Source organism: Lissotriton vulgaris, chromosome 1_1 (assembly GCF_964263255.1).
Source record: "Lissotriton vulgaris chromosome 1_1, aLisVul1.2, whole genome shotgun sequence".
Taxonomy (NCBI): domain Eukaryota; kingdom Metazoa; phylum Chordata; class Amphibia; order Caudata; family Salamandridae; genus Lissotriton; species Lissotriton vulgaris.
In genome coordinates, this window is record NC_141685.1 from 271,059,407 (window position 1) to 271,073,928 (window position 14,522).

Sequence of the window (14,522 nt, forward strand, 5' to 3'; positions counted from 1 at the left end):
TGCAGGAAGGGACATCTACCTGCACAAAACTGTCAATCCAGGATATTTCCTCTTTCTCCATGTGCTGCAGAATTCTGCACACATAGAAAAAGTGAAAGAAAGAGGAGAAACAAAAGCATGTATCCTCAGCGCCTCCCAAAGTCACCCTTGGGGTGGTATTAGATTCTGATGCATTCTGAAGGTTTATGGTTTCTCATAAACCTGTGAATGCTTTAGATTCCCTGGGTTTGGTGTGAGAACATCCACAGCAACACACATTGAACACCCCTTTACACTGTTTAATGTGTGAAAGGGGCACATGTTTACAAGTCCATGTAAACCCATATAAACTGGCTTTGCGTGGCCTTGTAAACATGCTGTGGCACATTGCGCAACCGGATCGTCAAACACATGACGTCACAGCATTGCAATGAGGCCCTTGGATAATAGAAGAACTCCCACAAGTCATCCTTGGCAAGGTCAGTGATGCCATGGACCTCCTGCCGTTGCAGCTCGAAGCATCAAGGAGACCACCACTATCACCCCTGACATGCATCGCTCACCTAAACAACTGCTCCATTCCCTTTGGGTGACAACTGGACCTGATCCCCTCTAAGAAAGGGTCTAGGTTATGTACCCGACAACTGGAGGCTCACCTGCACTCGATGGACCTACTCCACAACAAAGAATGGGGAGAGTACACCTGCTGGCCATAGGTCATGCTACCATGTCTCAGTATATGCCACTGCATCAGCCCCTTCTGCACCCTCAGGCAACCCCCAACACCCTCATGTTGTTACACTGGGAGCGACCATCCACATCCTCAGCTGTTCTTCCTAGTGACTTCACATGTGACATTAGCTGAGACAGCTCCAACGCTTCGCTCAGGGTACTTGGGGGTACTTTGGCCAGTTCTTGCTCAATATCGTGTACCTTGTAAGTCAGCTTGTGATGATCTGTGTACTCCTGGATGAAGTGGACTCTGATTTTGTCTATGTAGCCCTCAAAGGAAGTGCCCGTTTGTTCGAGGGCTGTGAGTACAGAGTCTAATTTGAAGTACAGGCTAACCACTGTCACCCACCCCTGGCGTTATCCACTTTCACCTTCCCCAGCTTGCGTACCTCCGTAAGGACAGCATCATGATCCCTGTAGGAGAAGGATAAGAAAGGGTCTAGGATATGTACCCGCCAACCGGAGGCTCACCGCCACTCGATGGGCCTGCTCCACAACAAAGAATGGGGAGAGTGCACCTGCTGGCAGTAGGTCATGCTACCATGTCTCAATATATGCCACTGCATCAGCCTCTTCTGCTCCCTCAATCAACCCCTAACACCCTCCCGTTGTTACACTGGGAGCGACCATCCACATCCTCAGCTGTTCTTGCTAGAGACTTCACATGTGACATTAGCTGATACACCTCCAAGGCTTCGCTCAGGGTACTTGGGGGTACTTTGGCCAGTTCTTGCTCAATGTCGTGTACCTTGTAAGTCAGCTTGTGATGATCTGTGTACTCCTGGATTAAGTGGACTGTGATTTTGTCTATGTGCCCGTTTGTTTGAGGGAGGTACCCACTGCGAGTACAGAGTCTAGTTTGGATTACAGGATAACCACTGTCACCCACCCCGGCGGTCAGCGATAACCAGCAGCTCAGTTCACCGACAAGGAGGAGCGGCCAAATGTCTATGCCGCCCCATCTGCAGGCGGGCCATCATTGCGCCAGACACCCAGGCACTATGTATGGCAGGCGGTGCAGTGTAATGTAGCCAGCCGGCCCCTCTCCTCCAGTCAGGTGTATGCTAGCCAAAAATCTTCGTTTGGGTGGCACCAATGGAAAACCATACACAACAAACACTTGAGGAGGGTCTAAGGGCGGGTTTACCGACCGACCAGGTATATGCCCCAAACACGATGCTACAACAACAGATAATACCTGGGGGTTAAAATGATATTAGTAAGTCAGACAGATTGGATCACAAAACCAGGACTACGCAAAAAACACCAGTGAGAATTTCATGCATGTTAGTAACTGCAGGCCTAGTCAAGGCTCAAGAGCACATGGAGAAAATAGTTCCCATCAGAAGCCACACTGTACCGCCCTCTTTCTCATCATTTGGGTTCTCCTTACCCAGGAGACAAAACGGCCGGTCTGTTGTTACCGTGACCGATAGATGTGGCAAGTGGGTGGTATGTTTTGTACAGAAATTCATTCAAGTGGCTACTGAAAAAAGCAGTGTATGGTGATTTGGGTGAAAAAGTGAGGGATTATAATAAAATTAGGTGAACTGGGTAGAAAACAGAATTGATTAATATCTCCCAATCCCTAAGATTAAAAGGCAGGTGAAAGTGCGGGTTTGAAATAATAACCACACTTAATGATGGTCAACATGTTTCTGCATTACATAGAACAGAGTTTCAAATGCATTCTTCAGGACCTTGTTGGAAATACACTACTGCTTTGGTGAATAATAATGAAAAAATATCACCTGAGAATCCCAGGCGTACTCAATCGTATACCATGTATGATGGTTGAGAGGCTTCACCCCACCTGGCTGCAGCGCAGGTAAAAGGAGCACCGCTCTTTCCGTCGGTGTCTCCGGACAGTCATCAGTACTGTCTGGGGGGGCCAAAACAGGGCTGTTGACAGTACTGATGACTGTCCGGAGACACCGACGGAAAGAGCGGTGCTCCTTTTACCTGCGCTGCAGCCAGGTGGGGTGAAGCCTCTCAACCATCATACATGGTATACGGTTGAGTACGCCTGGGATTCTCAGGTGATATTTTTTCATTATTATTCACCAAAGCAGTAGTGTATTTCCAACAAGGTCCTGAAGAATGCATTTGAAACTCTGTTCTATGTAATGCAGAAACATGTTGACCATCATTAAGTGTGGTTATTATTTCAAACCCGCACTTTCACCTGCCTTTTAATCTTAGGGATTGGGAGATATTAATAAATTCTGTTTTCTACCCAGTTCACCTAATTTTATTATAATCCCTCACTTTTTCACCCAAATCACCATACACTGCTTTTTTCAGTAGCCACTTGAATTAATTTCTGTACAAAACATACCACCCACTTGCCACATCTATCGGTCACGGTAACAACAGACCGGCCGTTTTGTCTCCTGGGTAAGGAGAACCCAAATGATGAGAAAGAGGGCGGTACAGTGTGGCTTCTGATGGGAACTATTTTCTCCATGTGCTCTTGAGCCTTGACTAGGCCTGCAGTTACTAACATGCATGAAATTCTCACTGGTGTTTTTTGCGTAGTCCTGGTTTTGTGATCCAATCTGTCTGACTTACTAATATCATTTTGACCCCCGGGTATTATCTGTTGTTGTACCAATGGAAAACCCCCAAGCACCCAAGAGCTCACTACCAGGACGTGAGGAAAGGCAGCACCACACGGTCACCTCCTCCCTTCTAACAGTGGTGACCAGATTCCGTGTTCCCCAGTACCCAGTGAGTGACGGAAGATCAAGCACCGTGCCCAAGGACCTGGGCCTGAACCGACCCCTCTGCCCCTGGATCCCGCCACTACCAACAACCAATATCAGCGACTAGAGAAAGTTAGTGAAGTCCCCCGCCAGTCTAGTGCGGTGCTCTCGGTGATGAAGGTCAGCCGCAGTGCAGGGATTGCTGAGGGCATGGTGTGTGCCACCCACAGGCACTAGACCTGGCTCGACTGTACTCGCAGGCCTCCTCTGCTCCGCGTCCCACCCAACCCTGGACGGAGTATGCAGAGTGGTGCTCCACGTAGTTCCACATAGTTTTTTAAAAACTCAGTCGAACTATGCTACGCCCTTGGCCCACCGAAAGATTTCAATTTTTTTTACTAACCTTCACTGTGGCTGCCCTCCTCCCCGCAGCGGTGTCTCCTTCTTTCGGTCGTCCTCCTCCTCGCGTCCCCGTAGGTATTACGTCTTGCGTGAACTGCGGAGAGGAGGAGGTCGGCCCGCAGAGAATGTAAGTGGTTTTAAAAAACAAAATTTAAGTGCAGCTGGGCGGGCTGAGAGGCGTACTCCGCTCCGCCACAGAGTCGGTGTTTTGCCGCAACTCCGCGTTCCCAGCGGAACATGGAGTTGGTAAAACTCCGCTGGCAGAGCAAAGTACTCGGCCCGGGGTTAGTCCCACTTTCTCCTTACCTGGACAGTGACACCGGGGCTCAATCCACCGCGCTCTCTCCGATTCTGTGACTCACCCAGCAGGAGCCTCAGCCAGGTGGGATTTCACAAGCCTGGGTACAGGAGTCGCCACCAAGTCCACTGAGGAACCTTCCAATGCAGGTGATACAACATCGCCCCCTTAGGCGTGAAGTTGCAGTGATCCCACCATACAAGTTCAGGGCGGCTCAGGGTCCTCACCCTCCACAGCATCCGGGCAGCACCACATCCTCCCGCCTGTAATGCAGAGAGGCGCGATCCACCATTGACAATCTCCTCCATGCACCGCGGTGTAGCGGTGGCGCGTTATGCAATGCAGATGTCCCTATGTTAGTGCGCAGTAGTGCCTTTACCGATCACAGCTGCAAGGGGCACCAGGTGGTCTTCTCACATGGGTCAGCAACATGTCTTCATGCGACCTGCCAGACTTCGCCACCAGGTAAGGGCGATCGCCTATACCTTAGTGTCTTCCGCCACAATCCACAGGCTTGGGCCGATGTGGCCCGCCTCCAAAGCCAGGCCGTATTAACTCCACAAGTTAGCTGCCTCCCACCCCAGGTCTCAGGGGAAGGCCCAGCGAGGCCTCCGGGCCCTGGAGACTGTCCGCGCTTCCAGGCTTCGGCTGCCATAGTGTGGCAAGAATGGCCCTATGCAAAGTGCTGCATCACTTTTTCCACAGCTGGTCATTCTGGCTGTTGAGGGGTTTATGGGGTTGTTGTTGTTGTTGTGCTAACCTTGGCCTTGGCTGCTCCTTTCAGCATTCCATTATTTTTCTTTTTTTATTAGGTGTGTATTTATAGTAATTTGATGAAGCCTACCGGGGGGCAGAAGTGCATGCAAGCCTCAAATGCTGCCCCCAGCTCCTTTCTGCCCCAGGCAACGCTGGGGCGGGCTGCTAGTTAAGAGTATAAATCACAACGTTCAAGATTTTAGATTCTGATTCTTGTGTCTGTCATTTGAGGCGATGAAGGCTGGGTTTATGCCCCCAAATATTGGAGTGGCCAAATCTTTACTTTCGTATTTGTTTCGCCCTGAATTGTGTCTTTATCAGAAATATATATTACCATAACTGCAAAAAATCTCAAATTACTACATTTAGTGTGCTAGTGGTGGAGAATTTTGCGTATCAATTTTTGGAGCATTTCTGAGTTATCGGAAATCTATATTACTCCAATGATAATGAAAATGATCTGTTTATAGTATCTGGGATATAAGGACAGTATATTCCTCGAATCATTAGACTTAGTGTGTTAAAGATAGGAAAGGTTGTTAAACAATATTTGGGGACTTCTGAGATAACGGATATCTATCTTACGCTAGTAATAATGAAAATAAGCAGCAGGTACACCACTAGACCTTGCGCTTTCTGTGGAGTTAGTATAGAAGAGGTGATGTGTTATTGGTGTCGAACAATGTTTAGATATTTTCCCTCGCAAACTCTGGAGTGGCAGATGAAAGTGAAAGCAGAGGTTGTGGCCCAGGATTTAGTCATTTTAAGTGCTGTGTACAGTGCAATAATACATCACTTTTACACCACAGCTCAAAAGCAGTGCTCGGCAGCGGTAACTAAAGTGGATCGCTTTGGGCATATTGTTTTCTTTGAAGGGGAACGCAAGTGACTTGTCACAGTTAATGGCTAATCCCGAAATAATGAGGAATTATACAAATATTTAGGCGACTGTTTGGAACTCACACCTGATATCCCTAGCAAACAGTGTTGTGTCATTCGCATACAGAGACAAGGCATGGATTGCCTGCCCCAGTGGGATACCCCAGGAGGTCGCATCTGATGGAGCAAGGTTTCATATGTAACAAAACTTGCTTTGACTCAGCCCTCTCGAAATAATATATAACATATTAATCAACATGTTTGATTATTAATAATTGCACCACACGACATTTTTTGTATCTAAGGGAAAGTTTCTTATGTGCTTTTACTAACAGTAACCCAAATGACCTAATATGGCCACCGAAAACGCGGGAACTCATCTGCGCATGCGTCTGCCACATCCACATGACGTGACGTACTTTCTGCTTTTGGTGGGAATTCTTTGCAGCTGCGCACTAGTGCCAAGATGGCCGCTTCATGTCTCACACACTAATGCACCTGCTTCTACTAAACTTTGTTTGTTCTGCTTAACTAATAACGTTATAGTTAAAATAAAGTAATGGAAATAGAGTAGAGATAAGTGGTATACAGTGCATTAATTATTTTTGCATTCTAAGATGTTTCTCTTTGACTTTGCTATTATCTCGTATTTGGTCCTGAAGAATGATTTGTAACTCCATATTGAAGCCACGACTGCGCATGAGAAAAATACCAAGAGTCCTTGAGCAGTGACATTGAACTAATACCAATGACAGTCGTACATGCGATGTGACTGGGAACTCAACCTCGTGAACTTCCAAGAGGAAGACAACTTGCAAAATTGTTTTAACATTGTATAAATTGAAACTAATATTGCTGGGTAGAATAAAGAATCCATGGGAAAGTAAATTATGGGCGGGAACATTGATTATAATTATTGAAAGAAAAATAACTTCATACTGGTATGGTGTGATGACCTCTCCTTGCCTTCTGACCAATCAAATGAAGGGAATATATGAATTTGCAACACTGGGGGGGTGGTACATTGCCCTGGAAAATAGTATAGTTAAGGTAGGTTTAGTCAGTTAGATTGTCCGACTTGTCACAGACCTGTGACTGACCCAGCGTATGCTGGAGGAGATCGAGAGCAGAGTACTAGTCGAGCACTCTGACAGAAGAATCGATAATTTGCTGAGGGAGAAGAATCGATGACACAATCGGGGTCCGAGTGTTAGCCGCAGAGAGAGAGAGAGAGGTGTGACGCTGGCATTGCACTTAGCTGAGGGAACCTGTCCTGACCTACACCTGTTCTGTCCTGATCTGCACCTGTCCTGTCCCATTGGCACCGGATTAGTCGGGAACCCTGTCTTTGTCCCAGCCCGTGGCCAGGGTTGGTATTCACACCATTCTAGGTAAATATAATCTTTGTGGGTATGTCCTTGTACTGTTTCCCTTTCTCACCCTTCCCAGGTATTCATGTCTAAAAGAAATTTCATAACTTTCCTTCAGATCATTGCTTTAATTATTATTTTCTTACTTGAAAAGGCTTTAATTGCACTTGTATGGACTCATGCTAACAAGACTTTACATAGATAAAGTGTTTAAAACTTTTCTCGAGTCTGTGGTTATTTTATGAAAGGCAAATGTTTTATTGTAACCATTGTTCCCAGCAAGGTGCGCGGCTGGGCGGCCGCGCACCTCTGTTCTCCCGAGCGCGCAGTGCTGTGTGTGAAGCGCGCACACACATAGCACATCCCGGAAGAGCATTTCTGAGCCGAAAGGAAGAAAATGCTCATCCTGGGGCATTTCTATTCTAATTAGAGCACTGCTGCCGCGCAGATTGTGGTACCTTTGAAAGTATTTATGTTAATCACAGCGCTTTTAAACTTGCTGCATTTCTTTTCTAAAGAAAGCGCAGCTGTGGGGCTGATTGTTTGCCTTTTGAAAGTATTTGTTAAATGCAGCCCTTGATGGGAGCTGTGATAAATACTTTCAAAAGGGCTGCAATCAGCCCCGCAGTTGCACTGCATTAAGAAAAGAAATACAAGGTGAGAGTCCTTACGTCACGGGAAAGCCAAAGATGAGGGTGGTGGTGGTCAGCCTATGAGCCCGGAGCTCGGTGCAGAGGGTCACTGGGGGCGAGGTGGCCTGGTCTTCGCAGCCCCGGGCTTCCATGTCATTTTCTAGTCTGTCCAGAGGCCGAAAGGTGGCCCTGTCCACGCAGGGCGTGCTTGTTGCTGGAGGGGCTGGCTTAGCCCTGGCTCTACACAGATCGTTAAAAGCCAGTGATTTAGAGCTGCATCCTCCAAAGTATCCTTGGAGCCACAGCGGTCCTTTTTCTGCCTTGGATCATAGCAGTGCTCGTCGTGGTTATCAGGTATACAAACAGGTGTGTGCTGCCTGCCACAGCATGGAATAAGTGGTCTTCCGAAATCTGGTGGAAGTCAGTCACACAGAAGCGGAAGCAAAGGCTTAAGCAGAGGAGTGTGAAGTGATAGACGGCCCTGATGAAAATGGAGATAGGTTTACCCGGCCAGGCAAGCTGTCTGATTACTTCCCCAAGCCATATCCTAATGCGAAGGCATCCCGGACAGCGAACAATGGTGCATTGCTCCCTGATCTAAGTTACATTGTCAATGCTAGGCACGGTGGTGAGGATTACATTTTCTCTCTTTTGACTGGCTACTGTGATGCTCCCACAGAGGTCACCAAAAAAAATGGCTTGTATTACAACCCCTAATTTCCTGGCCAGGCTATTGGAATGGCAACGCCTATTTACAATGAGATCCTGGAGTTTGATGATGGCACTACAGCTACCATGTCTCAGGTCGCTAAGGATGTATGCACATTCCTTAGGTGGGCAGCTGAGCCAGAACATGACCAGCGCAAGCGCATGGGACTGAAGGTGCAATCCTTATTTCCATGGAGTACTATTTGAGGAGACAAGTGGTCCGATTTGAAGAGCAGGAAGATTGAATATAGGCCGCCTAAGTAAAACGTCCCAAGCACACCACCTCAGCACGCAAATGCTTCATTATTTGGCGCCATATGCAGTTGGTTACAACGCGGTGGTGCAGATGCCTATATAAAGCCTTTCATCTCCATCTAAATCCCTGAGCAGGAGCCCGCAGAGTCACAAGGAACTTATATCTGTTAATATTATTATTGTTCAGGACTCTGCTGTTTTTCGTCTTTTACTTGTCTTCCTCACTGAGGTTGTCTACAAAACCCAAGCATCGCCTGGCTTTCAAAGGAAGGGACCTGGGAGGAGGAGAGAACGTGGAGTCAAAGACAAATTGATTGTGTTCTTCTTTTGATTCTCATAAGAGGGAGGCAAATACATTCAAACAGTGTATTTTTTTTAAAAAAAGAAAAGAAATGCAGCAAATTTAAAAGCACAAACATGAGCTTTCAGATGATCCTGGATCCTGAAACACGTGTTATGCTTTAAAACTTGCTGAAAGGCCCATAGGGATAAAAGCACTTCAATAGTTAACCCCTTCAGTAGCACAAAGGGTAGGTGCAACTCTAGTTCACTGGAAGGGCTGGGATCAGGTGGTCAGTGGTTGGGTATTGGGCACCTCTCTTTTGACACACCAGCACTCCTTCATTATTTCCATGCACATCTGTGAGCACGACTAGCGGCCTGGTCCCCATAGCACAGCAACTAACTCCTGCACAGCAAAGCGAGGTAGGTGCAGTACAAAGCTGAGAAATAGTTTTAACTACCTGTTTACACACAAGTCTGCAGAACATGATTGGTGCACTGGCCTCCTTCGCACAGCAGCTAACTCCTGCACAGCAGCTATCCCATGCACTGCATCGCAGAGTGCGGTGGGTGCAGCGAAAGGCCGGAGCACTATTTTCCACTACCTCTGTTTCCACACTAGCCTACAGAGCACTATTAGCACCCGGTCCCATTAGCACAGCAGCTAAAACCTGCACAGCAACTCAGCACTGCACAGCAGAGCGAGAGAGGTACAATGCAAGACCGAGCACTAGTTTTCACCACCTGCTTTTCCACACAAGTCCACTGAGCACAACTAGTGCCCTACTCTCTTTAGCACAGCAGCTAAACTCTGCACAAAAGCTGGGCAGCAGCTAACCCTTTCACACTAGAGCGAGGCAAGTGTAACGCGAGACCGGAGCCCTAGTTTTCACTACCTCTGTTTCCCCAAAGTCTGCAGAGCATGACTGGCGCCCTAGTTCTTTTAGAACAGCAGCTAACCTCTGCATAGCAGGGTGAGGCAGGTGCAGCACAAGGCTAGGGCACTAGTTTCCACACAAACACCCCATGTATTTCCACACAAGTTTGGGTCTAGTTGCTCCCCTGATCGCAGCGTCCGTCATTGGCTGCATTTAACATAAATTCTTTCTAAAGGCAAACTACCAGCCCTGCATTTAGAAAATAAATGCAGCAAGTTTTATATAGCGCTAACTCACCCCAAAGGTATTGGAGCGATTTACATGATTTATTTCATTATTTGTATTCATGGGGAGATTTATTGATTTGCAGAGGATCACAGGATGTTAATCGGACCCGAGACTCAAAACTCACCCCCTAAGTCAGCAGCTCGAGCATTAAGCCACAACCTCTATCACAGGAGGAGAAGCATTATCAATATTATATATAACTTCATGCCACAAACAACCGTTGACAACGCTAATAGTCCCGGCTTTTTGTAGGTGTAATGTTACTTGTATTAAATATCTGATGCAATGACAGAAGAAGCCAAATATCAGTCGGGTGGCACACTATGCTAAGCACAGACTTTTAGCTTAATTGCTTTTAAGCCACGCCCTTAATTGCATCGGTCATGCCCCTTTGAGAGACACCCAGTTTTTTCATCCCACTTAAAACCATGGTCTACAAGAGCGGTCGGGTTGTTGGCGCACATAGCCGTGGCTGCAGCGCACAGAGACCTTACTCTGCCGCACCCAGAGGAAAAAAATTAGAGGGAACATTGATTGTAACCTATTATTCTAACTCCCTTTGATCCCTTAGGACTTGAAATACAGGTGACAAGGATTGGTAAGTCAAGGTGTATAGGTAAAGTCCTAAATTAAATACATTTCTGATAGGCAGGAAGGTAGAAGCTGGATTACTGGTTCATGGTGTGTGTATATTTATGGGCCCAGGTGAGCATGGTAAACTGAGCTGGTAATCCGCGCGCCATCAGTATTTTTTTGGTAGCAGATTAGTGGTTAGGGTTTATTTAAGACTAGCAGCCCGTCCCGACGTTGTCCGGGTATGAATTGCTGCCGGCCAGTAGTATATTGTTTTGTAGGATTTCGTTTTGATAGCATTTCTTAACTGTGACAGGCCTGTGAAACGCTCCTATTCACAGTGCACTGCTGATGCACTTAAGAGTGCGCATTCAGTAGTGTGTGAACTCCAGTTTCCCTACTTTATTTTTCCTTGCAATATTATATAGCGCGAACTCGACAACATGGCATGAGCACAATTTACATTACAGAAGAACACATTCATTTGTGGTAGGCACGGGGAGACAAAGCAATTTGGCTGGAATCACAGGATGTTGACCTGATGCCGAGATTCGACCGTAGCTCCCCAGCTCTAAAGTTCGCAATTCTAGAACTTGTGGCGGGAGGTGTGTCTAAAAGTGTATGTCGGTGCTGGCCATCAATGAGAGAGACCTGTGCATTTTTCAAATCGGTGGGGAAAAAATATGAGTATGTTGCTGGAGATGTGGGCCGCCGTGCCACCAATGTACTTACCGGGGTAGGGTAAACACCCATTATTCCGCAACTTTCTTTCCGCAGACCATGACTCCGCATACTTTCATTATGAAAGTACCATGACTCCGCAGTGCCTTTATAACGCATGGCATTACATTTTTTATGCTTTTACCACGCATACATTTACAACGAATTTCGTTGTAAATGCATGAATGGTAAAAGCATGATTTTTAAAAATGTTTGGATAAGGCAAGTATGGGTATAGGGGTATATGTTTTGGGGTACTGAGGTATATGTTTTGGGGTGTTTGGGTATTTTAATGGTTCAGATATAGTTTTGGGTTATGGGGTACAGGGGTATTTTTAGGGTTCAGGGCTAGGTTTGGGTTTTGGGGTATAGGGGTATTTTTAGGGTTCAGGGGTAGGTTTGGGTTTTGGGGTACAGGGGTATTTTAAGGGTTCAGGGCTAGGTTTGGGTATTGGGGTACAGGGGGATTTTTAGGGTTCAGGGCTAGGTTTGGGTTTTGGGATACAGGGTTATTTTAGGGTTCTGGGCTAGGTTTGGGTTTTGGGGTACAGGGGTATTTTAGGGTTCAGGGGTAGGTTTGGGTTTTGGGGTACAGGGGTATTTTAAGGGTTATGGGCTAGGTTTGGGTTTTGGGGTACAGGGCTATTTTAGGGTTCAGGGGCAGTTTTGGGTTTTGGGGTACAGGGGTATTTTTAGGGTTTAGGGGTATATTTGGGTTTTGAGGTACAGGGGTATTTATAGGGTTCAGGGCTAGGTTTTGGTTTTGGGGTACAGGGGTATTTTTAGGGTTTAGGGATAGGTTTGGGTTTTGGGGTACAGGGTAGATTTATATGGTTAAGATGGGTTAGTGTTTAAGGGTGTTGGGGTATTTAATAGAGTAAGGGTGGGTTATGATTATGGGGTGCAGGGGTATTTAAAGTAGGGGTGGGCGGAATTGGCGCGGACTTGGTACAATAAATCCGCAATATTTCGTTCCGTCAGATTTCCAATTATTAAAACAGAAACCTCATATATTCAAGGTAAAATAACAAGTATTTCTACATGCTAAAATGCATATAGTCATTTCACAAAAGTGAAATTAGCTTCCAGCAAGCAGTGAGAGAGGTGATGATTTTGAGATCAAGCCCTGCAAACCATTATGGGACGAGATTAGCAGTGGGAAGTGAATATTATAGTATCCAAATAATTCTACAAAGAGCTGCAGTTCACCTCGTTCTCCCCAGTTGTCCCCAAGAGGCAAATGCAATAGCATTTAAAATATTATACATCAAGCTGCAGTTCACCTCATGGTCCCTAGATGTCCCTGATGAGGCAAATGCAATAGCATTTAAAATATTACACATCAAGCTGCAGTTCACCTCATGTCCCTAGATGTCCCTGGTGATGCAACTGCAATAGCATTTAAAATATTATATATCAAGCTGCAGTTCACCTCGCCGTCCCTAGATGTTCCTGATGAGGCAAATGCAATAGCATTTAAAATATTATACATCAAGCTGCAGTTCACCTCGTCGTCCCAAGATGTCCCTGATGAGTAAAATTCAAAAACATTGAAACCCTTTCATGAATGCTAAAAATTATGCTAAGCTTATCCCATAATGCTTTGCAGGGCCTTTTAGTTGTATTTTTGCCCATAACTGTGCTTGGGGTGGTTCTAAGAGAATGGGACCTCCACTGAATTACTATTTAAAGGGAGCAGGCATGTATAGAACCTGGGAAGAAAAAACAACACTCGTGACGGAATGCCCCCAGCGATTGTCACGCCCCCAGCACACACCCACAGCACAATGCAGACACGCCCACAAGGGACTACTTTGCTAGCACGGTTCTTTTACATTTTAAATGTATATGGTGGGCGTCTGCATAGCCTATGTCCTTCTGCTGCAACTGCCCTTTCCAACGCTGTATTGGGTGTTGTGATTGGTGCTGTGGTTCCTGAGTTTACCTGGCCAAAAGGTGCAAGTTCTCTCTTTATAATAGTAGTATAGATAGGTAGTTAGTTGTGTATTGATTATATTGATTTGTATTGATTTTATGTATTAACCAAAACCCGTTTGTATTGTTTCATGTTTGTCTGGAAGCGCCGGGGATATTGAATAGCGGGTGGTAAATGGAAGCCACACTGCAATGAGGTTACTGGTTTGATGGAGTAAGTGCAGATAGTTAGGTAAGACTTGAAGCACTGGCTAGGGAATATTTTCTGGTGTATTTGTGAGAATAAGTGATAGCAGAGGTTCACTGGTGAAACTTTAGCCTTATATCACCTAGAAAAGATAAGTCTGAAGCAGTAACAGGTTCTTTTATGCTTTAGTGAAGAGTAAGCGGACACGGTCTTACTCGTAGTGAGTGAAAAGTAAGCGGAAGGGTTTTACTCGCAGTGAAAGGAATTGTCTTTTCTTTGAATTTAGTCAATCAGACACATTAGCGAATGTTTCTATGTTGTTAATTAAAGAAATATGCATTTAAATTAAGAAATTAAGTGGTTGTATTACCATGCAAAGGAGGGAGTCAGTCGCCGGTGCTGCACTGACGTCACAAGGAGCAACACTGGGATTGGTAGAGGCAGCGGGCGTGTGACTGAGGTAAAATTGTAAGGGGGGGGTGAGTGCAGAGAGCGTGAGAAACTCATCTCACAGAAAAGCTGCGCAATAATTGGTTAAATTGGTTTGAAACTTAAATGTTGATTGGTCATTGAATAATAAGAGTTGTGCTAGTATTGGAGAGGCATTTAAGTAAAGTAAAAAAGTGATTAAAAGTGAAAATTAGAACCCCGGTAAATATATGTGGCATCTAGATCCAGCATTTATAGAAAATCACCCTGATAGAAAATACTTAGGGTTTGCGAAAGAGCAGCAAATTATAGGAAGACTCTATATCATGTACGGAGAAAAAAGAAAAATGTAATTCTTGCAGAAAATTATGAATTATTTAAAAAAAGACAAACCCGTAAAAACGAGAGAAGGTATTATTATTCCGCCACCCAATATGCCCGCATAATATATATGATGATAAAAAGGGGCTACCACACATGTGTATGGTTAGAGTACACCAAAGATGATGGTATA

At 45.7% G+C, this 14,522-nt stretch overlaps 1 pseudogene; it reads left to right on the top strand.

The window, feature by feature from the left end:
- The first annotated feature begins 7,810 nt into the window (after nt 1-7,810).
- On the top strand, nt 7,811-8,725 carry LOC147746903 (cytochrome c1, heme protein, mitochondrial pseudogene; annotated as a pseudogene).
- The last annotated feature ends 5,797 nt before the right edge of the window (nt 8,726-14,522 follow it).